General features: G+C 40.8%; 1 protein-coding gene across 5 annotated transcripts in view; it reads right to left on the bottom strand.

Annotated features, from left to right (window-relative positions):
* SLC9A9 (solute carrier family 9 member A9) overlaps nucleotides 1–27,283 on the bottom strand; it is a 656,685-nt gene that overhangs the window by 568,704 nt on the left and 60,698 nt on the right. Inside the window, exons 5-6 of one of the 5 annotated variants that reach the window (XM_049709809.1) lie at nucleotides 9,924–10,014; nucleotides 5,330–5,412 (exon numbers count right to left, since the gene is read on the bottom strand). The exons of 3 other annotated variants lie outside the window; for them this stretch is intronic. The gene's annotated coding sequence lies outside the window, so the exon portion shown is untranslated. The remainder of the gene's footprint in view (nucleotides 1–5,329; nucleotides 5,413–9,923; nucleotides 10,015–27,283) is intronic. One more of the 5 variants, XM_049709810.1, reaches the window with a different exon arrangement.

Genomic DNA, 27,283 nt, shown 5'->3' with positions numbered 1-27,283 from the left:
AGATTTATCAAGAAAAAAAGGGAGAAGATTCAAATCAATAGAATTAGAAATGAAAAAGGAGGAGTAGCAACTGACACTACAGAAATACAAAGGATAATGAGAGATTACTACAAGCAACTCTATGCCAATAAAATGGACAACCTGGAAGAAATGGACAAATACTTAGAAATGCACAACCTTCTGAGACTGAACCAGGAAGAAATAGAAAATATGAACAGAACAATCACAAGCACTGAACTTGAAACTGTGATTAAAAGTCTTCCAACAAACAAAAGCCCAGGACCAGATGGCTTCACAGGCAAATTCTGTCAAACATTTAGAGAAGAGCTAACACCTATCCTTCTCAAATTCTTCCAAAATATAGCAGAGGGAGGAACACTCCCAAACTCATTCTACAAGGCCACCATCACTCTGATACCAAAACCAGACAAAGATGTCAGAAAAAAAGAAAACTACAGGCCAATATCACTGATGAACATAGATGCAAAAATCCTCAACAAAATACTAGCAAACAGAATCCAACAACACATCAAAAGGATCATACACTATGATCAAGTGGGGTGTATCACAGGAATGCAAGGATTCTTCAATATACGCAAATCAATCAACGTGATACACCATATTAACAAATTGAAGGAGAAAAACCATATGATCATCTCAATAGATGCAGAGGAAGCTTTCGACAAAATTCAACACCCATTTATGATAATAACCCTCCAGAAAGTAGGAATACAGGGAACTTTCCTCAACATAATAAAGGCCATATATGACAAACCCACAGCCAACATTGTCCTCAACATTGAAAAACTGAAAACATTTCCACTAAGATCAGGAGCAAGACAAGGTTGCCCACTCTCACCACTCTTATTCAACATAGCTTTGGAAGTTTCAGCCACAGCAATCAGAGAAGAAAAGGAAATAAAAGGAATCCAAATCGGAAAAGAAGAAGTAAAGCTGTCACTGTTTGCAGATGACATGATACTATACATAGAGAATCCTAAAGATGCTACCAGAAAACTACTAGAGCCAATCAATGAATTTGGTAAAGTAGCAGGATACAAAATTAATGCACAGAAATCTCTTGCATTCCTATACACTAATGATGAAAAATCTGCAAGTTAAATTAAGAAAACACTCCCATTTACCACTGCAACAAAAAGAATAAAATATCTAGGAATAAACCTACCTAAGAAGACAAAAGAAATGTATGCAGAAAATTATAAGACACAGATGAAAGAAATTAAAGATAATAGAAATAGATGGAGAGATATACCATGTTCTTGGATTGGAAGAATCAACATTGTGAAAATGACTCTACTACCCAAAGCAATCTACAGATTCAATGCAATCCCTATCCAACTACCACTGGTATTTTTCACAGAACTAGAACAAAATATTTTACAATTTGCATGGAAACACAAAAGACCCGAATAGCCAAAGCAATCTTGAGAAAGAAAAACGGAGCTGGAGGATTCAGCATCCCTGATCTCAGACTATTTTATTCCCCCAAATACTGTCTAAATATACATGTCCTCAAGCAGTATATGAGAGTGCCCTTAACAACTAGCCAATGATGAATTGTATCCTTTCTTTAAAAAAAACTCGTCATAATTCATTGGTCTTTTTTCTTCTAGTCATCCATCCATTAATTCATTCATTCAAAAAAAATTTAGTGACGGTCCGCTCTGTGCTAAGCACTGTTCTGAGTGATAGCGATAAAGTTCCTGCTCTCACAGAGGGCTATGGTGTGAATAAGGTCAGAAATGCATCCAGAACCAGATGGCATGAGGCTTTCTGCACCATGGCGTGTAAGGCCTTTGGATTTCATTTTTAAATGTAAGGAAAGCCATAAAGAAAATTCAGGTAGAGCAATGACATGATCTTGTTTACATTTTTAAAGGATCATTCTACTGCTGGTAGTGAATAGCACATAGGCAGACAAGAGAGGCGTCCGTTAGCCTAAATTGCTATGCTTTTGGGCCCAGAAATTGGTAAGTGGTTTGTACAGGGGAGGTGGGGTATAGGCGGTGAGAGGTGGACTCTAGATTATTATTTGTAAAAGTGTTTTTTTTTTTACATAATTATGTTTATTAGCTTCTTATTTGTTATTTTGTTGGAGATATATTCCTGGTTGTCATTTAACTTTTAAATTTGTATACAGTTTTTGATGTACATATACTTAACAATTCCATGTATCAAATCAATTATTTTAATGCTTCATAATCCTCTCTTGCCCTGAAATTTTCTTTTTTTCTGGTTTATGAAACATGATATTAAAACTCTAATTCTTTTTATCACAGTTTTTTCTGAAGCCTAAAAAGCTCATGACAAAAGAAAGTGCATGGCAGGTGCTTCTACATTCCAAAGTGGGATGCCTGAACTTCAGTGACTCAGCAGCACTGCAAAGAAATGACAAACACCAGTGTGTGGCCCCTAGCCAACTGTAGAGAAAGGCCTACAAGGACAGACGATGAAAAAGCCAAGGGAGGGTAGCTTTCTTTAGAGAGAGTTGTCAGTGTGGGTCCCACACCTAGTCTGAAGGGAGAAACTGGGGACTCTTCCCTTTCACCACAATCCCAGTTGGGGGCTTCTAGGAGGCCACTGTGAGAGCCTAGTGCATAGTTCCCTGGTATTTGGGAACACAGTGGACCAGAGTAAGACTCAGGTCACTTACCAGTAGTGATCCACGGCCTCAGAAGGCTGTGTTTGGGATGTTATTACAAACAAAAGGGCTTATTTCTTAGGAGCCGATGCAGACAGGCATGGTCGTACAGAGGTGTTTAAAAGGGACCTTTGACAGTGACCAATCGTCCTGATTTGTCCAGGCCTGTCGAAGTTTTAGCGCTGAAAGTCTCATATCCTGGGAAAGCCCTCAGTCCCAGGCAAACCAGGGTGGCTGGTCACCTTACACATTGCCCAAGAGTTATGAAAAAAGAGGCAAAACAGCCCTCAGGAGAGGCTAAGGTGGGAGGCAAGAACCAGGCCAGGAGGAACTCTGCCCCTCAGGGGATCTGCAGTGGAATGGATCCAGCAGGGGCCTGTTAGGGTAACCACCCCCCACCCCAAAAACTTTTGCATAATAAGAATCCAACTTTAAACATCTGTGACAGCCAGGGGCAGAGAATATCAGAGGACCTCTGCCTGTCAGTTAGAACTTTCTGCCCCTTACCACTCCTACTTCTATGACTGAATGTGACTAGAGTGACTTGTTACCTAAAAATGGTTGAATAAATGATGGGACCTATCTGCCTAGGGCAGCTCTCAAGTACACAGGAGAAAAAGGGGCTGATGTGGCAGGTTTCCCAGGATGGCAGTGGGAAAGTATGCAAGTGATGTCGCCTCCCCTCTTCCAACGTCACAGTCACAGTGAGTGACAGGGAGATGGGGGTCTCAATGGATTCTTCCCCACCCAGAAGCCAGTTTTGCAAGGGTGCATTTGTCAAGTTCTAGATCTTCTTTTCTACGTTTGTATATTAAGCTCTGTTTAAAGCTATATTTGATTCCTTGTTGATTCTTATGGAAATGTGCTATTTCAATTATTGGAATTTTATTGTATGTAGTCGCATGTTTAGGCTTCAAGAAAAGCTTTCGAAAAATCTTACAAATTCTCAATACTCAGCGCATTGGGATTTTACCTGAGATTGTATTAAAATACATTAATCTTATGAGAACTGACATTTTATTTATTTTTAAAAAATATTTATTTATTTATTTGGCTGTACTGGGTCTTAGTTGCAGCACGCAGGATGTTCATTGCTGCGTGTGGGATCTTCGTTGTGACATGTGGGATCTAGTTCCTTGACTGGGGATTGAACCCTGGTCCCCTGCATTGGGAGAGTGGCATCTTAACCACTGGACCACCAGGGAAGTCCCTGACGAGACCCAACATTTTAAAAAGCACGGTCTTTCCAAACTGTCCAGATTTAAATGATAGCTTTACCACTTGCAAGTTATGTGGCCACCGGCAAGCTAGTCTCAAGGCTCAGTTTCCTCATTTATAAAATAAGGCTAATAATCATACCTACTTCAGAGAGTTGTGGTGAGAGTTAAAATGAGTTAATAAATGTAAAATGCTTAGAAAAGTGTCTAACATGTAGTTAATGGTATATATTTGCTATATTATTATTGTTATTATTATTATCATCATCACCATCATCATCACCAATATCATCATCATCCAGAGACAAAGTATGTATGGTTGCTTTATACAGGGTCAACTTAGCTAAGCTGGAACTATGCTTCACTTTCCTCTCCTGTATGGTTCTGTTAGCGTTGGCCAAGAGAAATGTGTACAAGATTTGAAGAGAAGAAATGAAGCAGCATCTGGACCTATGGCTCTACCAGTTAATGCCGGACCTCCTCCTCCAGCTCTCAGAATCAGCTTCATGTGCCAGGTTCACATTGAGGTTGGAGGTGATAAGAAGAAGAAATGCAATTTCCAGTCTTTCCCTGCTCTCCCCCACTTAAGACCATCTTTCTTTCCCATTTGCCAGCTCTGCTGACATGAGGCCAGCACCAAATGCAGAAACAACTGCTGTACCTTGATTTCTCAACTAGTTCCCACAGTTGTGTAAGGTCCAATCCTTGAATAAATCCCTGACTCTCATCACTCGTAATGGTTCTGCTTCATTGACAGAACCCTGACTGGTAAAATGTCTCTCCATTTATTCAATTTTTTCTTTATACCTCTCAGTAAAATATTGTAGTTTTCATCATGTATGCTTTACACATTTCTTGATAGGCTTATTCTTAGCTATTTTATGTCTTTTGTTGACATTGAGAATGGGATCCTTTGTTTCCATATCGTGTCTTCTAATAGGTAAACTTAGAGAAATTAATGTTTTGTATATTTTATATGATATCTGGGCACTGTAGCAAACTCTTATCAGTTCTAGAAGTTTTTTCAGATACTCTTTACACCACTTAGGAAAGGAGAAAGTACTGGAAGTACTATAACTATGCCCTTCACCCTTAGGCATATTTCAGCCTGTTCCACCATAACTCCTTTATGTTCCTTTTCCATTCTTCCTTCTTTTTCACCCTGGCAGGAAGTGTTTCTCCCTCCTCCGTTCTTCAGCAAAAATCTCAAGCTTTTTTCAGTTGTTCTTTGGAAAATGTTTATAAAACTCTCCCATGATATTCCCCTGCTGAGAAATAAAAAGCAACTAGCCTCCAGACTCCCAGTTTCTCCCAGTTTTACCCAGCCCTTGGAATGGATTATCCAGTTCAGCCCACATTAAAAAGCCCTTAGTGTTTCTTTTCAGCCAGTGATAATCAGATCAAATTGCAGACTTGAAATGTAAATGACCCTGAATCTGAATGAACTCACCCCTGGTGAAATTTCAGCCCCACAGAAAATTGGGTCTGCTTCAGTCGGAAGATCCAGTACTGAGCCGAAAGAAGACAAGAAGGCTAAAAAAGGGGACAAAGATTAAATAAGCAAATCATAAACACTTAAGAAAAAGAATAATTTTCCTCAGTCCATGAGCCTATTAAAAATTCAGTTCTTAATGACTGGAACACAACAGCACTGCTTACATAAAAAGGGCTATTCTTCATACACAGCTCCTCTTAGCTGAATCACTGAATCACACAACACAAATCATACTGTAAAATGTTGTAAGTTAAAAAAAAAAAAAGAATAAATGGTTTTGCTGAATGAAAGTACTGTGCTTCCTTTAAAAGAGATGGAAGCAAAAACCTTTCTATTCACTGGGACCATGGGCCAAATCAGGCCCAATACTTTTTATTGTATGGGTTGCAGGCTAGAAATGGTTTTTCTTTTATATTTTTAAATTGTTGAAAAAGAAAAAAATCAAATGAAGAATCATATTTCATGACATATGAAAATTATATGAAATTCAAATTTCAATGTTATTAAAAGATAAACTGATTCATATTAAAAATTTTAAGAGTTTATTTGAACAAAAATTGATTCAAATGGGGCACTGCCAAACCAGAAGTGGTAAGGACAGCTCTGCTGACAGGAGCTCAGGAAAGACTTTTATAGAAAAGAACGTGGAAGCAAAGAAAGGAAATTAGTGATGGGTACACCTTAAAGCCTAGTTGGCTGTTTGCGATTGGTTGGCCTTAGGTTTCAATTTTGTACATTTGTGGTATTTATAGGCTTAGATTTGGGTTTGCTTGTGTAGGCAGTCACAGCATTAGGGCTACCTCAGCCTAATGACTTCCTTGCTTAATTAATTTAACAGTGTTCATAATACAATTTCATTCAACACAGCCACACTCATTTATTTACATGTTGTCTATGGCTAGTTTCATGTTACAACCGGAGTTGAGTTGTTGCAACAGAGTATGGCCTAAAATGCTTACTAACTGGTCCTTTACAGACAAAGTTTGCTGACCCCTGGGTAGACTAGTTTCAAAACCTTGGCACTATTGATATTTTGGACCACTCCCTAACCACCCTTCCATCCCTTATGAAAAAACATCTCCAGACATTGCCAAATGTCCCCTACAGGGCAAAAATCACTCCTGGTTGAGAACTGTCACAGACCAAGCCCACTGGGGACTGAGGTGGGGGGAATAAGATGGAATCTAGGGGGGCTTCCCTGGTGGCGCAGTGGTTGAGAATCTGCCTGCTAATGCAGGGGACACGGGTTCGAGCCCTGGTCTGGGAGGATCCCACATGCCACGGAGCAACTAGGCCCGTGAGCCACAACTACTGAGCCTGCGCGTCTGGAGCCTGTGCTCCGCAACAAGAGAGGCCGCGATAGTGAGAGGCCGGCGCACCGCGATGAAGAGTGGCCCCCGCTTGCCACAACTAGAGAAAGCCCTCGCACAGAAACGAAGACCCAACACAGCAAAAATAAATACATTAATTAATAAATTCCTACCCCAACATCTTCAAAAATAAAGAAAACCACAGAAAAAAAAAAAAAAAAAAAAAGATGGAATCTAGGGGATAAAATCTTACACTTAAGTTATGGATTAGCATCCCCAGCACAGAACCACTGCGCCCCATACCCCAACTTGGCAGACCATGTGCAGAAGCACTGCCCACAACACTGCAGTTCAAGGTGGCCACTGCATGCTGTGTGCAGAGATGCTGTGCCCAATACTTCAGTCTGGAGCACTGTGAGCAACATGGCTGCAAGGACCCATAGGAACTCCATCCATCCCTCCCTCCGTAGCAGAGAACCCTATAAAGAAGCCCTGCCAACATGTACTCTAGCGAACACGTACTCTAGAGTCAAGCTCGCACCTCTCCATTCTTTGATCAAAGGATAAAGCTTTCCTTTGCTTCTGAATGGAGCTTGATCTCATTCTATTTACTTGATTGACACTGGGCAGAAGAATGCTTCTTGGGGGCCGACCCAGACTCAGACAGGTCGGTAACAGAACCACTGCTGTAAATGATGAAAACACCCCCCCCACCCCAGTAATTTTCACAAGGCTATAAGGATGATTCAGGTTGCTAAAGACAAAAAGGGGGAAGGGAAGGGAAGGGAAAGAAAAAGGAAAATATTACTTTATCTCTTGCTGAGTTTTTTGAATACTATTTTTAACTTTAAAACTCCCCAAGCAAAAAATGTATAATAGTGTTTAAAAATACAACTCACATGGACTCTAGGTATGCAGAGATTGTAAAGTTACTTTTGGTTCTCAAGACATCAGCCTTCCTCTCAGCAGCCCCATTAATATAATGTAGCACCTCCTACTTTCAAAGACTTCTTACATGTTAATTTTCTGATAAACTTTCAGTTGTATGTGAAAGTTGCTACACATTTATTTTGCTACAGGCCCTGGGCCTTATTTCTTTAGGTTCCAGAAAGTTCTATTATGAAAGAGAATTTCCCCAGTCCCTTCAGTGAGAATTCACTCTGTGGAGAGTCTCTTCTCTCAGATTCTTTTTGGTTTAACTTTGTTGAAACTTTCCTGACTTCAGCTAACCCTTGCTGTGACCTCAAAGACCAGCTTCCCACCTGTCTCTTGGGGTCCCAGATTGAGTTTAGCCTGGCATTTCTGGAAATTGTGCAGTGGGCTCAGTAGCAGCCTGTTTCCCTGAGGACTAAGAGCCTCCTGAGGGAGAACTCATGCTGAGGGAAGTAGATGCCAGACACAGGGGGCTTAGCCAGGAACACCTGAAGGGAGAGAAGACTGTGAACACAGTGAGTCATCTGCCATGCACATTTGTCTCTGGGTCCAGTCCCCACTTGACTGGGAGGGACTCATGTCCCTAAAATAAACTCAGAAGAGCTACCACCCTAAACCGTCATAAGACACTGGGCACTTGTCTATCTAAATAACAAATTTTGACACCTAAAAAGGGTTAAATTTTCTATTTTAATTTTCAAAAAGCTAAAAACATAATTCTTATACCAATATAGTGAGCATGTGTCAAATAATTTTTTAATTCCGTAATGAAGGAACTAACATCTGTTTTGAAAACCTGGTTCAAAATAGAACATGAGAAACTAATACAATAGATCCTCATTACTCGCAGATTCCATATTTGCATATCTACTCACCAAAATTTATTTGTAATTCCAAAATCAAGCCTTGCAGCACTTTCGTGGTCATTTGTGGAGTGTTCAAGGCCACACAGAGGTCATGTGCAGAGAGGCAAAAAATTTGAGTCTCCCAACATATAAGCTCCCAGCCGAGGTCAAATAACTGCATGCTCTGCCTTCTTGTTTCAGCTCTCATACTGTAAATAAGTGTCCTTTTTGAGGTCTATTTATTGCCACTTTTTTTGCATTTTTGCATTTTTCTTGGTGATTTTACTGTTCAAAATAAGTCCTACATGCAGTGTTGGGATTCTATCTATTGCTTCTAAGCTCAAGAAAGCTGTGATATGCCTCACAGAGAAACTCTGTGTGTTACATAAGCTTCGTTCAAGCACGAATTATCGTGCTGCTGGCTGTGAGCTCAATGTTAATGAATCAACAGCATATACCAAATAAGTTGCCCTTTAAGCAGAAACACATATAAATCAAGGTTAAATACTGATTAAAATGTGACCAGAAGCTCGAAGGAACCTAACCCTGTACTCCCTCCAGGAGCAATGGTTCAGTATTCACTAATTCAGAGTTCAGAGTGACCTTATAGAACATAACTACCACAAACAATGAACATCAATTGTATATATATTCAGAGGAAAAAAAAGAATATTGGAATAAATTTCAAAGTTAGATTTTAAAAAATGGTCAGTGACTACTAGGACAGTAAAACTTTTGTACTAGACAGAAATCATTGGCAGTTTATCAATCTTCTGTAAGTTAACATCCAACTTTACATAGTCTAAGAAAATCAATAGTAAATAGAAAGTCAAACAAAGTTATAGTCCCCTGGAGCAACAGCTGACCCTTAATCAGGCTTGGTAGACAATGCTCTAGAGTACAGGGTTCCTCAGCCTTGGCACTACTGGCACTTTGGGCTGCATAATTTGGATAACTGTCATGGAGGGGTTATTCTGTGGTCTGCATAATGTTCTGCAGAATCTCTGCCTCTTCCTACTGGACACCAGTAGCACCTTCCCTCCCAGTCATAACAATTAAAAGTGTTTCCAGATATTGCCAAATAACCCTGGGGGACAAAATTGCCCATGGTTGAGAATCACTTGTCTAGTATGATTTTGAATAAAGCACACAGTTACCTGTTGCCTTTTCTTCTGTTTTAGATTTTTTTCTTAATATATTCATAAAAAGAGGGAGAAAGATATACTTTTCCCCCTGTAACACACAGGTTTGAAACTTTAAAACACGTACCATAATTTGTAGTTATGTATATAATACTTCACTAGTTATATTCTGTCTCACCCATGGTGGTAAATGAAGCACAGTGCCAGGAACACAGAAGACATTCAATAAACATTTCCAGTAGGAAGTCATGAAGTTTGAAGGTTCCAGGATCTAAGCTTGGTGTGAAGTATAGTATTTGGGGATGGAGAGGACAGGTACCTTAGGAGAGACAGTCTTACTGAAGCTGAATTATAGTTGCCCATAGGAGGTATCTGCCTGCCATCTCCCAGAAGCACTGGAGGGCTGCAATCTGAAAGGGATGAGATCCTGAATGAGCAGGAAAGGAGAGATCTAGTGGAAATTTAACTTCATTTATAGAACAAGCTGCTAAGGCCTGGGGGATTAGGTGATACTGACATCAGCCAGTGATACTGTCCCAAGGATGGCTCTATGAAAGTCATATGTCTTCCAGAGATCAGAATTTGGAGATGGAATGGGTACAATTCCTGGCTCCTCCACTGATTAACTGAACCTCTCAGAGCTTGATTTCTCCATCTATAAAATGGAAATAATAATAGTGCTGCTATGAACTGAAATGTTGTCTTTCAAAATTCATATATTGAAACCCTAATGCCCAGTGTGATTGTATTAGAAGATGGGGTCTTTGGGAGATAATTAGGTTAGATGAGGTCATAAGGGTGGGACCCTCATAATGGGATTAGTGCCCTTATAAGAAGAGATACCAGAGAACTTGCTCATTCTCCCTATCCAAATGCACCAAAGAAAGGCCATGTGAGGACACAGGGAGAAGGTGGCTGTCTGCAACCCAAAGAGAGAGCTCTCATCAAACATCAACCCTGATGGCACCTTGATTTTGTACTTACAGCCTCCAGAACTGTGAGAAATAAATTCTTGTTTAAGCCACCCAGTTTATTGTATTTTGTTATGCCAGTCTGAGTTAAAACAAGTATCAACCTCATAGCATTACTGTAGGGATTAAATGAGAAATATATGCACATTTCCTAGCACAGTGTCTAAGAATTCTCTACATCTTAGCAAATGGCAAATATAAGAACTCTCTACAGTTTAACCAAAAAAGACAGAACCTGAAATGACAGTGGATAGAGGCTGACTTGGAATTGCCCCCTATACACAGTATCCCTTTCCTGTTTTGGATCCCATGGTGCATTTACAGCAGCAAAAGCTGATATTTTTACTAATTTATTTTGAAATTAGAACTGTGAAGCAATACCAGTCCCCAGTATGCAGTTTGATTATTTTTATAGCTATCAATTTCTATAACTACCAAAACTGTATCAGGCCCAATCTATAATAATAGATAAATAATAATCTAGTGTTGCATTTTTGAAGGGGTGCTGCATGTTGTATTCCATTTATGCCACACCTAATAGAACACCCAATAGAGCCATATATTATGTGACTTGACAGAGTTCATCTATGTGCAGAAAGTGAGGAACTGGGGCCACTGCACAAATAATGTAAAGCTTAGTCTTAGACTAAACTTGGCAAGCTCTGTGTCAAATAGTTGTGTGGTCTGGACACAGCAGGATATGAATTAATGATCCAGTGTGAACACCACACTTTAATAATAGGGACATTTTCCACTTTCTTTCACAGTGGTTTATCTCACTGTCAATACCTGATAAGTATTTATAAACCTTATTTATATCACCTTCTCTTTCTACTCTCAGGTCCTTTAAGTATAATGACCAACTCCTTTCATGTTTCTGTGAAAATGGCCAGAAAATAATTCAGAAAACAGACATTATTCTTGGCTATGCTTAGAACTTCAGTCAATAAAGAACAGGCCAAAGCCAAAATGCAGGGTAATTTTGAATGGACAAAGTAGAGCATTATATGAAATATTCCAGATACTCTGGAGATTTCCCTGACAAGTTTCTCAGAAGACACTTTGTCCCAATAAACACGTTATTTGGGTAAGTGTATGGAAAAAAAGTTTGTTTATAACATTTGGAGAGTAAACATTTCTGATTGAGAACTTTTGTTTTAAACATCTCGGCCATTTATACAAAATGGCCTTTTGTTTGGGAGAATTGAGGAACAACAGTAATTTTTGCAAAAGTTTTCCACTGTTGCTTAAATGAAAACATGTTTATAGAAGTGCAGCAGCTCAGTGTAGCCCTAAGGTCTAGATAAAATGGAGGTCAGCTGAACTGGGGTACCAGGTCCCCTCGCTCATAACCTCAAAACAGCTGTGCTGGCAGTGCTGGATGGGCAGAGTCATGGGCATGATCTTGGCCTCCTGCCCCAGTCCTCTTCCAGAGCTAAATCACAGGGCTTATAAGTGACCTTTTGAAGTACTCTCCCTGTGGCCTTGGAAAGATGTACAGGTATAAAGAGAAGGGTTAGTGCCCTAAGCCAATCCCTGAAAGCAACTTAGTCAATGAAGCATGTTGGAATTTTACCCTGTAGCCCCAGATGTGCAAGAATGTCATTTTCTTTATTCAAATCATAATTCAATCTCCATCTTGATTGGTCAGAGCTGTTGGAAAATTCAATCTCAGCATTATTAGGTCCACTCATCAGGGTCATGGGAAAGTCCTGGGGATCTTACACAGAGAGGAACATTTCAAAGGGTGAGAAGCAGCCAGGAGTTCGGTCCCTCTTTGTTATGTGCGTTAGCAAAGCCCACGTGTCCTTTGATGGCAGGGGCACTGCTCCTCTTTGGAAGAAGGCAGGAGACTCTGATGCAAGCCCTTGTCTGACATCTAGTAGGTCTCAGGTCCCTGGGGCCTCTGACGCCTTCTCAGCCTGAGGAAATTGTTTTCTTTTCTTATGCTGCTTCTGAAGTATTCTTAGGACACTCTCCTTCCTACCTTACCTCTCTCACGGGGGTTCTCTAAGTGTGATTTTGAGAGCAGCAGCAGCAGTACTGGGGGAGCTTGTTAGAAATGGAAATTATCAGAATCTCGATGTAGACGACCAGAAGGAAGTGTTTTAATAAATCCTCCACGTGACTCTGATTTGAGGCTACATTTTGAGAAAGACTGACCTAGCACAATGCATTCAATTAACTCAAAGTTTTGAAAGCAAGAACTTAGGTAATTTCTGGTTTTAGCCTTCAATATAGCACCCCACTCCAACTCAAGGCCACGGAAGGAATAGGCCTGGCTATAATCAAAAAATAAACACTCAACATAACACATAAGTGTCTTGCACAGCAAAGGATCTGAATAGACATTTTTCCAAAGAAGACATACGGATGGCCAACAGCCATATGAAAAGACGTTCATCATCACTAATCATCAGGGAAGTACTAATCAAAGCCACAATAAGACATCACCTCACACCTATTAGAATGGCTATCATTAAAAAGACAAAAGGTAACAAGTGTTGGCAAGGAGGTGGAGAAAAGGGAACACTTGTGCACTGTTGGTGGGAACATAAATTGGTGCAGTCACTATGGAAAACAGTATGGAGACCCCTCAAAAAATTAGAAATAGAACTACCATATGATCCAACAATTCCACTTCTGGGTATTTATCCAAAGAAAATTGAAAACACTAACTCAAAGAAATATATGGGGCTTTCCTGGTGGCGCAGTGATTGAGAGTCCGCCTGACGATGCAGGGGACACGGGTTCGTGCCCCGGTCCAGGATGATCCCACATGCCGTGGAGCGGCTGGCCCGTGAGCCATGGCTGCTGAGCCTGCGCGTCCAGAGCCTGTGCTCCACAACGGGAGAGGCCATGACAGTGAGAGGCCCGCGTACCGTGAAAAAAAAAAAAAAAGAAATATATGCATCCCCATATTCACTGCAGCATTACTTACAATAGCCAAGATGTGGAAACAAACTAACTGTTCATCTGTCGATGGATGAATGGATAAAGAAAATGTGGTATATATAAAAGAGACAGTATTCAAGCATAAAAAAGAATAACATCTTATCCTGAAGGCATTATACTAAGTGAAATGTCAGACAGAGAAAGACAAATCCTGTGTGATCTCAATTATATGTGGAATCTAAAAACAAGCGAGCTCATAGATAGATTTCAGATTGGTGATTACCAGAGGTGGGGCATGGGAGGTGGGCAAAATTGGTGAAGGGAGTTAAAAGGTACAAACTTCTAGTTATAAAGTAAAAAACTCACGGGTATGTAACACAAAATATGGTGACCATAGTTTGATATACCATATTACACATTTGAAAGTTGCTAAGAGAGTAGATCTTAAAAGTTCTCATCACAGGGAAAAAAACCCTCTGTAACAATGTGTGGTAAAGGATGGTAACTAAGCTTAATGTGGTGATCATTTCCCAATACATACAGACATTGAATCATGCTGTACATCTGAAACTAATAAAATATTATATTTCAATTATATCTCAATTAAATAAATAGATGCTCAAAAACTTTTAGAGAATAAAAAACAAAAACATAAGCACCTCTCTGATTTTTCTGAAATTGGAAAACAAAAACACAAATGAATATCTCAGTAAATATTTTAATAAATTATCTGGCCACAAGGATTAACTTTAACGATAATAGATTTCTGAGCAAGCAAGTTCCAGGAACAATGAGATGTGGTAGAGTTGGGGTGATCTGGGGTCAGGAAGAGTCTAGGAAAGTGAGATAATAGATGAAGGAAAGGTGCTACATCAACTATGGGGAAGAAAAATGCCATTTTCCTGGACCAGCATGAAATTCTAGAGAAGCTGGTCATCAAAACCTTTATTTCCGGGCTTCCCTGGTGGCGCAGTGGTTGAGAGTCCGCCTGCCGATGCAAGGGACACGGGTTCGTGCCCCGGTCCGGGAAGATCCCACATTGCCGCGGAGCGGCTGGGCCCGTGAGCCATGGCCGCTGAGCCTGCGTGTCCGGAGCCTGTGCTCCGCAGTGGGAGAGGCCACAACAGTGAGAGGCCCACATACCGCAAAAAACAAACAAACAAACAAACAAACAAAAACCCTTTATTTCCAAAAGTGAGGCCTCAGGATAGCTCTGCAGTTGTGATCATAAAAAGGCAGTGACTTACCCTGCTCAAAAACAAAGTGCAAAGCATAAGAAGCCCTGACTGTCCTGAGGCTGTAACAGACAAATTTCCACTCTTCCCTTTCTGCACGTGAATGCAGTTGTACCTGCATATGTGGCCACTTAGCTATGGGCTACTGAGTCCCAGGCCTCTTTGCATCCAGGTGTGACAATGGAGTGTGAACAGAAATGATGTCACTCCAGACCTGGGCCTTATAAATAGCCTCCTTCCCACTTTTCCTTTCTGTGAACTGGAACAGGTTGGTGCTTGTGATCCACCTTTGACCATGCAAATGAGGGTGACAACCTACAGTGGAAGCCAGAGGGAAGGAAGCTGGGTCCCTGAATAGTCATATGGTGCAGAGCAGCTCAGCAACACACCCTGGGCCACTAGATAAGAGAAATAATTTTCTTTAATCCTCTAGTTTATTGGCTTCTTTGTTATAGCAACTTAGATTTTCATGTAACTAATAGAAAAATCAAGGTCCCATGTGAAAAATCAAGGCAATGCTTAGAATTCATTGAAGCCCAATAACACCAAAGCCCACACAGCAGGTGCTTCATAAATAGTTACTAAATGAACGAGTGTGGCACCATGAGGAGCTGTTGGGGCAAGAGATGCCAACCATCTGATAAAATAATCTGCCTGAAAGTAAATCTAAGTGGTGGGTTGCCATCTACAGTGAGAAGAACAAACAGCAGCAGTGGGTTAAAATCAAGTGGGCATCTTTGTGTGTACAATGTAGAAATGATTGCTAATTATACAGCAGTCACTTAAGTGATTTGCAGAGAGTAATCACAGTCACTGTCATTTTCCAAAACAAAAGAGTTATACACGCACAGACATATACAGACAGGTAAATTCTCCTTTTAACAAGTTTGATGAGACATCAAGATTGCTATTCTGTTCATGGTCCATAAAAAAATGAAAAGCCATTGCTACAATATGCAGATTGAATACAAAGTAGCTTTTTACGTACTCTGTAAAGGCAGTTTTTGGTAGTATATGGCATATAACTCCAACTCCATTTGCTGAACCTTTGGAGGGCCTACTATGTTAGAAGTATTGCAAAGAAAAATTCAAAGATACGAACAAAAACATTAATAAAGATATCAGAGGGAGAGAATGTTATATAAAACAGAGGTTTACATTTCTAAGAAATGGCAATTAAGGAGTGCCTGAACCACTCTGGCTATGTCGAAACTTTCTGTGGTGTCTCTGATTAATGCCTATCATAGAAGTTGTTCCGACACTTAAATAACATAACATACATAAGGTACACGGTGAATTAAATGAGCTCCAGAAAATGCTAGTTCCTTTCTTCATACCCTGTAATATAGTTTTTTTTTTTTTTTAATAAATTTATTTATTTATTTTTGGCTGTGTTGGGTCTTTGCTGCTGTGCGCGGGCTTTCTCTAGTTCCGGCGAGCGGGGGCTACTCTGTCGCGGTGTGCAGACTTCTCATTGCGGTGGCTTCTCGAGCACATGCTCTAGGCATGTGGGCTTCAGTAGTTGTGGCACACGGGCTCAGTTGTTGTGGCTCGCAGGCTCTAGAACACAGGCTCAGTAGCTGTGGTGCACAGGCTTAGATGCTCCACGGCATGTGGGATCTTCCCAGACCAGGGCTGGAACCCGTGTCCCCTGCATTGGCAGGCAGATTCTTAACTACTGCGCCACCAGCGAAGTCCCATACCCTATAATGTAGTATCTTAAAAACTTGAAATAATTTTCAAAATGTTTCATTGGTGATTTGTTCTAGAGCCATAAAATTAGTTTTACCTATCTCAAGCCCAACATATATGCTTATGTTAACACACACGCTCCATCCAGAGCAAGTAAAGAGTAATGCATTTTGCAAACCAAAGGATAATTGGCTACGATGGATATCAAGGTTTTCTGATGTAAGCCAGGAAACTCCACTCTGGTTATTTATGCTGACAGCTGACTTACTGGAAGGAAATCTAGTATCTTAAGGATCCACAGCAAGCTACAAAATGATTGCGCATTTACATTTTTGCCTAATCATGGGGACAGTTGTTATAATGTCACTGTTGGCATGGCCACCTTGGGACACGAGATATGGCCTTAAATAATCTTCAGTGGTTTCCTTGACTACTTCCTAGTGCCAGAGCCACTTTCTGTAACACACCAGAGCTGCTGGGCCCTCATGCTCTCAGGCCTGAGCCACTTGCCTGGCTTCCTAGACACACAGCTCCAGAGACAGAGCATGCTGTTTCTATGGTGCTAAACCTTTGCTGCAAACATCATCACATCTCCTATTACCATCTACCTTATCAGTCTCCGCTGAGATGGGATTAGGTGTTGTATGTCCAAAGCAGCTCCAGGGCCAGTCCAATCTGTCCACACATACTGAGCCTTCCCCAGAGCTGCCCCTGAGGGCAGGTTATCACAAAAAGTGCAGGAGATTTAACACCCAAATGAGGAGGACTTTGATCTACAGGAGATGGAAGATAGGAAGAAGCTGACAGGTAATTCTTCCTCTTCTCTGCTGCTGCTGGGCTGTTCTGAGACAGACCTCCGTGCACATACTGTGGTCATGTCTCACATAACTGAGCTACCAATGGTGTCTTCTTGAAAAGCTGTGGCCAGATCTGTAATGCATCACTTTGTATTTTCTTTCCCTCCTGCTCTGCTTCACTTCCCTTTTCCTTCTCACTCTTGTTTCCCTGGCAAGCAAAAAAACTTGGCATCTAGGGTTTTCTTCCAGGCCCTTTTATTGAGGGAACAAGTGTTATGTCAGTGTCACAACCTTAACTTTCAAATTTCCAGGCTGGAGCAGTCGGTTGGTTGATATTGGGCTACAATGCTCATGTCCCACGCCAGTGAGCTGGGAAAAGGCACTTCTGCCTCACCTATGATGCTGTGGTGAGAGGTGGGGGTCCTGCTTCTCATCTATTTGGAATTAACCCCAAACAGGAAAAGTGTTTGGATTCTGAACAGTCACAGAGGTGACACATTTCCCCTCTGAACCGGCTTGGCCTTTGTAGTTCCCTCCCCTCCCCTGGGTTTCCCCATGTGGGGTGTCTTCCCTCTATGCAGCATCACCCCGAGGTATCTCCTCCACTTTCACCTCCTGACCCTGCCAAATCAGTTTTCACCTGTTCTAGACTCTCTGCTTCTGATACGCTTGTTGTTCCCATTTTCCTCATTAGACCAAATATTCCAGATTTACCCATTCTTACTAGCTTCCCTCATTCCCAGATTCAGAATTCATTTCTCCTTTGCATTTCATAGTCCACAGGCCAACCAGCTAGCTCTCACACGTAGCCCTGGCATTGGTCCCTTGTCTCGGTTAGCATTCCAGTTCTTTGCTGCCTGAAAAGTAGGAGTAGATGGTTTCAGGTATAAATAGAAAATGCTGGACATCTTACATCTTTCAGGACAGAGGAAGATTAAGCCAGATTCAGCAAGGATCCAATTCTTTGGATTTGCACAAGGTGACCAGACATCTCATCCTTTTTTTTAAAAGAAGTGTCTGGGGAAAAGTCTTGGACTGCTTTCAAAGGGGACTTTCTAGTAACTGTAGATGCACTAGACTATAGTGTCTATGTAGTCATCTATATTGCTGTCCAGTATGGTGAAAATATACACTGTGTGTGATTGTTTAAAAACATCATTCATTCATGCAAACAAGTGGTAATGTTCTCTTTAGCCAGTCCTAACCTGTGCTGATTAGCAGGTTCTCACTCTCAAATACTTCTGGGGATTTCCAAGGTATGCTAATGTACTGCATCTTTCTCTCGTGACCACAGATGCTGTGTACGGTTATGCAGGTCTGTAATGTATAGGGGAACCACACACAAAGGGGAATCATTCCCACTGCGGACACCACAGAGTTATTACAACACTTCTTCTGGCAGATAGACATAAAGTGTTTTGTTTTAACTAACTAAGGTATCAAGAGTTTAGCTAAGCTACTCCATAGCATTGTTGCCTCAGCATCCGTTTTGTTCAGCCAAGCAGCCTGCAGTAACCTTAAATGGACACTAGCCCTGGCATACAAGTACATGCCCCAGATAGCAGCCAGTAGAATCAGAAGCGGAAGTCAGTTCCCGATAAGACTTCCCCAACAGCCCACGTGATCAAGCCCCCTGCCTCCCAGTGCCTGCTTGCCTTATGCACCCCTTAGATAAGACCTTCATGGACTCACAAAAACGCAGCTCTTTTGGTTTGAATTGGTCAATCTGTCCCTTACTTGGGAACCCCAAAGCACTCCACCAGTGCTTAATAAAGGCATGTGCCCAAGGTCCTGTCTCTTTCTCTCTGACTTGACCTCCCCATGTGGCCCCTTGAGATGTCCTGGGCACTTCCTCCAGGACCTATGAGTAATAACTTCTCTATTTCAGTTTCTCTTGGGTCTGTTGTTGAACTGCAACTCATCATCCAGAACCCTGGGCTGCACTTAACAAATGTTCATTTGTTTACGTAAGTAAACAAATTAGATTAGATCAATTTCCTGGCAAAGGTAAGTAAGGGGTACTGAAAAATGGGCACCTTCTTCTAATTTTTACAAGGGTGCCGTAAGAGCTAGTGGCAGCTCTTCTTTTTCCCCATACAATTTATTTGGGCTGGTTTAGACATTCTCTTTAAAAAAAAATTATTCCAGCAGGGGTCTCTCTACGCATATGGTACAAAAAATTCTTAGATGTTGGAATGGAATATTTTCATTTTGCTTACCAATCTTACAATGTAAATGGATGTGGTTGCAAAATATATCAAAACTCTTTTCTTACACTATTAGAAAACCATTGAAAATAATACAGTAAAATTTATTCCACTATATTATAATATAGTGTATTATAATATATAAGATAGTGTTCCATATCGTGATTTGGATGATTAAACAGGTATGTTCACTATGTGATAATTCATCAAGCAATGCATTTACAATATGATTTTTAGGTAGTTTTCTGTTTATATGTTATACTTCACAAAAAGTTCTATTTATTTATTTATTTTTTTTTTTTTTTTGCGGTACGCGGGCCTCTCACTGCTGTGGCCTCTCCCATTGCGGAGCACAGGCTCCGGACGCGCAGGCTCAGCGGCCATGGCTCACGGGCCCAGCCGCTCTGCGGCATGTGGGATCTTCCCAGACCGGGGCACGAACCCGCGTCCCCTGCATCGGCAGGCGGACTCTCAACCACTGCGCCACCAGGGAAGCCCAAAGTTTTATTTTTTTAAGATATAATCCATAATTTGACTTCTATTTGCATGTTCTCTCACTTTTTTGTTTCATTTCTTAAGTATCTAGAATATTAGAAATTGGCTATTTTATTTATTCATTTAATTGAATTTTATACATATTTTATAAATTATGATGCTTGGTGTATGTGTTGGTAGAAAAATATGGAAAAATTAAAACATAGCTGTAATATTAAAAAGAAAAATGCAACTTGTTTGAGAGTATTATCCAGGAAAAAGCTTTGCATTGGTTTTTGAATCACAGACTTTGACAAAGAGGCATAATCGCTGTTGGCATCCAAGCTTTTGGGAAGGATCCCAAAGACCAGATGGATATTTGTCCTGTGATATGCTCTGGGGCTTGGTCTGTACTTCTGGTGGGAACAGGTCAGAAGGGGTCAATGGCTACTGAAAATGTGGACCTTCCTGAAGAGTTTTGCTCATCTGTGGTGTCAACCAGTTGACTTTTTCTGAGCAGAAGAGAAATGGCCACAAACCACCCCTTGCCAAGTTAGCAAATGACACCTGAAATACAGTGCTTGAGAGAAATAATTGTCATTAAAATAGAAAACAGAAAAAATTAAAATTCTATTTAAATTCTTAAGTACAGATTTATGCAAAGAACCCAGACTGCTGGTTTTATTTCTATGTTTTAATTTCAAGCTTTTGTTATTTTTCTTTTGCTTTATTTCTTTATGACTGCACCTATCACATCTTTCCCTGTCTCTATTTTCATTCCTTCTTTAATCTCTCATTTCTCAAAATCTTCTCTTAAAAAAAAAAAAAAAAAAATCTTCTCTTAATTCTAAAAAAATGTAACAACATTTTAGTGGCATCTTTTCATAAAGTAGATATTTTCCATTTACAAAAATTAATATTGGTTCATGAGAAACTTCAATCTGTCTGAGCACTAATAAAACAGAAAACATTAAGTGAAAATGTTTTATTCCAAATGGCATTGCCACTTACTTTTTAATAGTATTAGAGTAATTACCTTAATTCTCTCTTGGAAGAAAACATCCATTAAGATACTTTAATGAAGGAAATATATATTTGTAATGGACCAAATGGCAACATGCCCTTGTCTGAAGCAATCACACTGTCCGATAAAGGAAGTTCCATATTTAAATGTGGTGCCTCTGAACACCAAGTATTACAAGAATTCCTAGTCAGAAGGATTCTATGCCAAAAGCACTCCATAAATTTTTATTTATTTATTTATTTTTGCAGTACGCGGGCCTCTCACTGTTGTGGACTCTCCTGTTGCGGAGCACAGGCTTCCGGACACGCAGGCTCAGCGGCCATGGCTCACGGGTCCAGCCGCTCCGCGGCATGTGGGATCTTCCTGGACCGGGGCACGAACCCGTGTGCCCTGCATCGGCAGGCGGACTCTCAACCACTGTGCCACCAGGGAAGCCCAGCACTCCATAAATTGGTTTACCCTTTCTTACTATCTTGTGGCCTCATTCTAAATATTTCTTTATTAGTAATGGTAGTGTGCTGGATACTTCCAACAGTATAGACCTTAATATCCTATGTTTATCTCTGGGCTATTCAAATCAATAAATATTACAAATCCTTCACTGGAAACACTTTTTCACCATTTTATCTTTACCATTTTATGTTTCTTCCTGCCTTCCTATTTCTTATGTGAGCCATGTCTCTGCCCTCTGTTTGTTTTCTTTTTTAATTTATTTATTTTATTTATTTACTTTTGGCTGAGTTGGGTCTTCGTTGCCGTGCATGGGCTTTCTCTAGTTGCGGTGAGCGGGGGCTACTCTTTGTTGCTGTGCATGGGCTTCTCATTGCGGTGGCTTCTCTTGTTGTGGAGCACAGGCTCTAGGTGTGCGGGCTGCACTAGTTGTGGCATGCAGGCTCAGTAGTTGTGGCTCACGGGCTCTAGAGCACAGGCTCAGTAGTGTTGGCCCACGGGCTTAGTTGCTCTGCGGCATGTGGGATCTTCCCCGACCAGGGATTGAACCCGTGTCCCCTGCACTGGCAAGCGGATTCTCAACCCCTGTGCCGCCAGGGAAGCCCCTCTGCCCTCTGTTTTGCTTATTGTTTCCTTGCTCTCTTGTTTGTTCAGCATCTGTACAATCATTTCTCTTTGCTCTGCCCCTTCCTTCAGCCTCATGTTCACTTCAGCCTCCACATTTTTTCCTTCACAAACCTCTTTGATTCTAGCTGACAGTTTAAGGGTTTTTCTTCTTTTACTTTCCAGAGGCTCCTGTTGCCATAGTGATACTTGGTGATGAAGACCATGACTGCTTCCATTGGCACTCTGGTTGCTATAACAATGCCAGTTAGCCGAGAATTCTGTGGAAACTTGTGAGAAGGATGCTAGCTTATACCTTTGTGTGGGACAGCCTACCCGGAAATGTTTCTTAGTTAATGGTTGTTTGTAGCATAAACTTAAGGGCACCCCTTTCAGGAACTGAAAAAGCAAGACACCAATGTTTATGTCTTCACACCCTGAAAAATTTCTCTCCCTTCCCTGTCTTTGTTTGTCCTCCCTTCCTATTCTAATTATTCTTGATATTAAAAACATACCTGCTATGGACTGAACTGTGCCCCCACAAAATTCATAAAATTGAATCCCAGTCCTCAGTGTGACTGTATTTGGAGATAGAGATTTTAGTTAGTAACTAAGGTTAAATGAGGTTGTAAGGGTGAGGCCCTGATCCAATTGGATTGGTAGCCCTAAAGAAGAGGAAGAGAAAGAGATCCTTCGGCTCTCTTTCTACCATGTGAGGACACAGCTAGAAGGCAGCTGTCTGCAATCCAGGAAGAGAGTCCTCACCAGGAACTGAATTTACCTGCACCTTGTTCTTGGACTTCCCAACCTCCGGAACTGTGAAAAATTAATTTCTGTTGTTTAAGCCACCCAGTCTATGGTATTTGTTATGGTGGCCTGAGCTGACTTATACAATACTTTAATATTAACATTTATAGATCTTGTTAAGTGCTTTTGCTTTCAGAGACATCAACTTCTGGAAATATACCCAAATAAGAAGTTATAGAATATTGCAATGTACATTATCAATATTTCATTCTTGAATACTAGATGAACAAGAATAAAAAGATGACAACATTTATTGCCACTTTTGTGATCCTTTTTGTTGTTGTTACAACTTTCTTATTCTCAAGAAAATATAAAGAAATGTGTAATTATCTTTGTCTTTATACACACTATAACTCATGAAAAGCTAGACAAAGTATTTCTTTTATTTTGTTGCAATTGTGTCACCTCCCTAGGCTGTAAAGCTAAGCAGCTTACAACATTCACACTGGTCTTCTCATTTGTGCCAACTCGTGTGGAGGACAGAAGCAACTATAGCATCAAAGCTTCCTCAAAGCCTCCTCAGGACTGATGTCAAAACAGCTAAAACTGCTTTAAAAAAAATAAGGTCTATAAAAAAATATCTTTCAAGTGACAGGTGTTCCAGTACACAAAATGCCAGAAGAATGTCAAAAACTGACCATACACAACCAGTTATGTAATTCATGATGTCCCTTTGGGAGAAAGTATTACTTCTGATTAATTTTTAAATAATATCCCTACAAATTTTAATAGATAAAAAGTTGTTCTGGGGAATCAAGTAACCCATCATCCTGATGACTGTCAGTCAAAAGTTTGATAAAATTTTACCAAATATTCTTTTCTTTTTGATCTGATTCAACAATAACTACCCAATCATTCTTTTGACTATAAAATTCCTTACCAAGAAAGAATCTTTAACCAGCATACACACTCATAGACTTTTTCCTTGCAGCAAAGTTGTGATGAAACTTTGACACATACTCATTACTAAATTGGCTGAAAAGTAGCACCAGGTGCCCATCAACAGATAACTGGATTAAGAAGATGTGGTGTATATGCACAATGAAATATTACTCAGCCATAAAAAGAGTGAAATACTGCCTTTTGCAGCAACATGGATGGACCTGGAGAATATTATGTTTAGTGAAATAAGTCAGACAGAGAAAGACAAATACTCTATGATATCACTTTTATGTGTCTAAAAAATAATACAAATGGATATATATGCAAAACAGAAACAGACTCACAGATATAGAAAACAAACTTGTGGTTTGTTTTCTATAAAAGAGATAGAGACAAAGATCCAAACTACTATGTATGAAATAGATAAGCAACAAGGATATACTATATAGCACAGGGAATTATAATCATTATCTTGTATAATCTGCAAAAATACTGAATCACTACGCTGTACACCTGAAACTAACACAATATTGTAAATCAACTATACTTCAGTTAAAAATAAAAAAAGAAGGGCTTCCCTGGTGGCGCAGTGGTTGAGAGTCCACCTGCCGATGCAGGGGACACGGGTTCGTGCCCCGGTCCGGGAAGATCCCACAAGCCGCAGAGCGGCTGGGCCCGTGAGCCATGGCCGCTGAGCCTGTGCATCTGGAGCCTGTGCCCAGCAATGGGAGAGGCCATGGCGGTGAGAGGCCCGCGTACCACAAAAAAAAAAAGAAAGAAAAGAAAAGAAAATTACTAAGAGTTGTAATAGAAGTTAGCACACGGATATGGGGAGCATTTGAATTTTGGGTGTAAGAGTGGGTGGGCATGGGGGTGGGAAAAATTCCTCCAGAAGTGACATCTAGATTAAACACTACAGAGGGAATAGAACAAAAGGCGTTGGGGAGATGAGAGGAGTCTAAGAGTAGCAAAGAAAAGAGACCTAGAAGAGGAAAAGCACTATCTGTACAGCAGGGCTGTGGCTGCCTTGTCTATGTCCCTTGGCTTGAAAATTGCCTTGTTCTCAGGGCACTTTCACCTGCCTATATCTGCATCTCCACCTGATAGTTTTCCTCCAGGGCAGCAGAAGGCCATTCTTCCCTTTCTTGGGAAATGCTGGTAAAAAGCTTGAGAGGACTAATACCCCCTAGAGCAGCCCTCAACCAATGACAGAGTGGTGCAGCTAATATGAAAACACCCCAGTTCCTTCTTCCCTCAGGTGGGATAATTCTAAGTGTGTTTTATGTTTCCCAGAATTTCCCCAGGGATTTAGCTCCAATCCCCCACTGTGGGCAGTGGCTTCCTTTTCCTGTGTCATTTCCCCACTCCTTACCAGTGTTTTCTCTGCTTCTCTGATAAAGTGCTTTCCCTCCAGTCCTTGTCACAGGGTCTGCTCTGGGGAATCCAGACTAAGCAGCCTTATTGGGTGAGTTGGAAACAGCTGAGCAACAGAGAAAACTTGTAATATTCAAAGTCCAAAGAGGTTAAAGCAAGGTTAGGCCAGAGTATGCAGGGCACTGAGCTGCCAAATTTAGCATATAAAAATACAGAATGCTCAGGTAAGCTTTCATTTCAGATAAATAACAAGTAACACTGTCGCATAAGTATGTTCCAAGTATTGAAAAAACTATTCTTTGTTTATCTGAAATTTAAATTTAACTGGGCATCCTGTATTTTATCTGGCATTGCTACATGATATAGAAAGGATTTGGAGCTTTATCTATAGGACACTTTGATTGCAGTGTGAAGCACGGATTTGAGAAAGGCTGGGGAGACCAGTGAGGAGGCCTGGGTCTGGGACTGTCAAGGAGATGGGAAAAATAGACAGAAAGCATAAGGGCATTTAGAAAGCTACCTGCACATCTCAGACTAGCTGCCAGGGCAACAGAACTATCTCACTGGATACAATGGGAAAAGACTTCCAAAAACAAGTTCAAGATGTCCTGAAAATACCCTCAGGCTGTTTACAGAAAGACATCAAAGTAGCAGTACAAGGCCTCCTTTCCCTGCCTCCCCCATGTGCTTATGCCCATGGAGTGAAACACTCTTCCTCAGGCCCAAACACCTCTCCCTCACCCTCGAATTCAGGGTGCAGGGGCCCTTTGGGCCTGACCACTCCTCCTAAGCTGTTCTGAAGACCTGCATTAGAATGGACTCAGCTCAGCCCTGTCCCCAGACAAGCCTCTGACCAGAGCTTCCGGGAATTACCAGCTCTGCATGGCAAAGGGCACTAAGGAAAAGCAAATTCTCTTGCTGGTCATTTTCTCTTTGTTGTTGTTTTTCCTTGAGATGGACCTTGCCCTATTTGATAACCCCAGTCGTTGTGCCCACATTTCTCAGTGATGTCACAGAAAATTCATCCTCATTATGGAGATGAATGGAAACCATATTTGGAATCACACAGCCTTCTCTTTGTGAAGAGCTCTTCAGTTTCATTTCAACTTTCATGAAGGAAATTCTATTCCTGGGGGGATCTACTTCAAAAACAATATGTTAAAAGAGAAAGAAGAAAAATGAAACCTATTATACCAATGGTAGATTCCTTCTTCTGTTTCATTCTGTTTCTTCAATTTGTAAACTGCACACCAAAGACCATTAGGGAACATAATTTGAATTGCTTTACTCCAAAGTTAAAGTGTCGAAAGATTAAGAAAAACAAAAAACTGCACCAAAGTGAAAACAGGCTTTCCTTCATTTTCTAACACCTGAATTTGACTGTAACTTTCATTTCTGAAATTGTATAGGGTTTTTCTTCAAACTAAATTATAAATACTTGTGTCAGACACTAGAAAGGCACATACATGAATGGTTATTTAATGGTAAACTTTGTTTGTTTGGCTGCGTTGGGTCTTTGTTGCGGTGTGCCAGCTTTCTCTAGTTGCGGCAAGCGGGGGCTACTCTTCGTTGTGGTGCGTGGGTTTCTCATTGCAGTGGCTTCTCTTGTTGCAGAGTACGGGCTCTAGGCACAAGGGCTTCAGTAGTTGTGGCTCGCGGGCTCCAGAGCGCAGGCTCAGTCGTGGCACACAGGCTCAGTTGCTCCACGGCGTGTGGGATCTTCCCAGACTAGGGCTCGAACCCGTGTCCCCTGCATTGGCAGGCAGATTCTTAACCACTGCACCACCAGGGAAGCCCATAAGTGGGTATTTAGAAGTCATGTGTTTCCTACCCATATTCACATATACACACACAGGCACCATAGTATGAGTGATTTGAATTAGCGGAGTTGTTAATCACACATTCAGGCACCCCACAGTAGTCAAGCTGGCATCCCAGGGTCTCTGGAGTGCCAAGGATCATTTTGGTTATTTACATATACTATATATTTAATTCTCATAATAACTTCATAGGGTGGTTATGCCTTTCTCCACTTTATAACTGTAGAAACTGAGACTTAGAAAGATTGAATAACTTTTCCAAGGTCACACAGTCAATAAGTGACAGTTATGGGCTGAACTGCATCCCCTCCAAAGTTTATATATGTTGAAGTCCTAACCTCTAATACGTCAGAATGTAACTGTATTAGGATATATGATCTTTAAAGAAGTAATTAAGTGAAAATTAAATCATTAGGGTGGATGTTAATCCAATATGACTGCTGTCTTT

Source organism: Orcinus orca, chromosome 5, assembly GCF_937001465.1.
Source record: "Orcinus orca chromosome 5, mOrcOrc1.1, whole genome shotgun sequence".
NCBI classification, from domain to species: Eukaryota; Metazoa; Chordata; class Mammalia; order Artiodactyla; family Delphinidae; genus Orcinus; species Orcinus orca.
The sequence above is the reverse complement of the archived record's forward strand: the minus strand, read 5'-3'. Positions and strand labels throughout refer to the sequence as shown.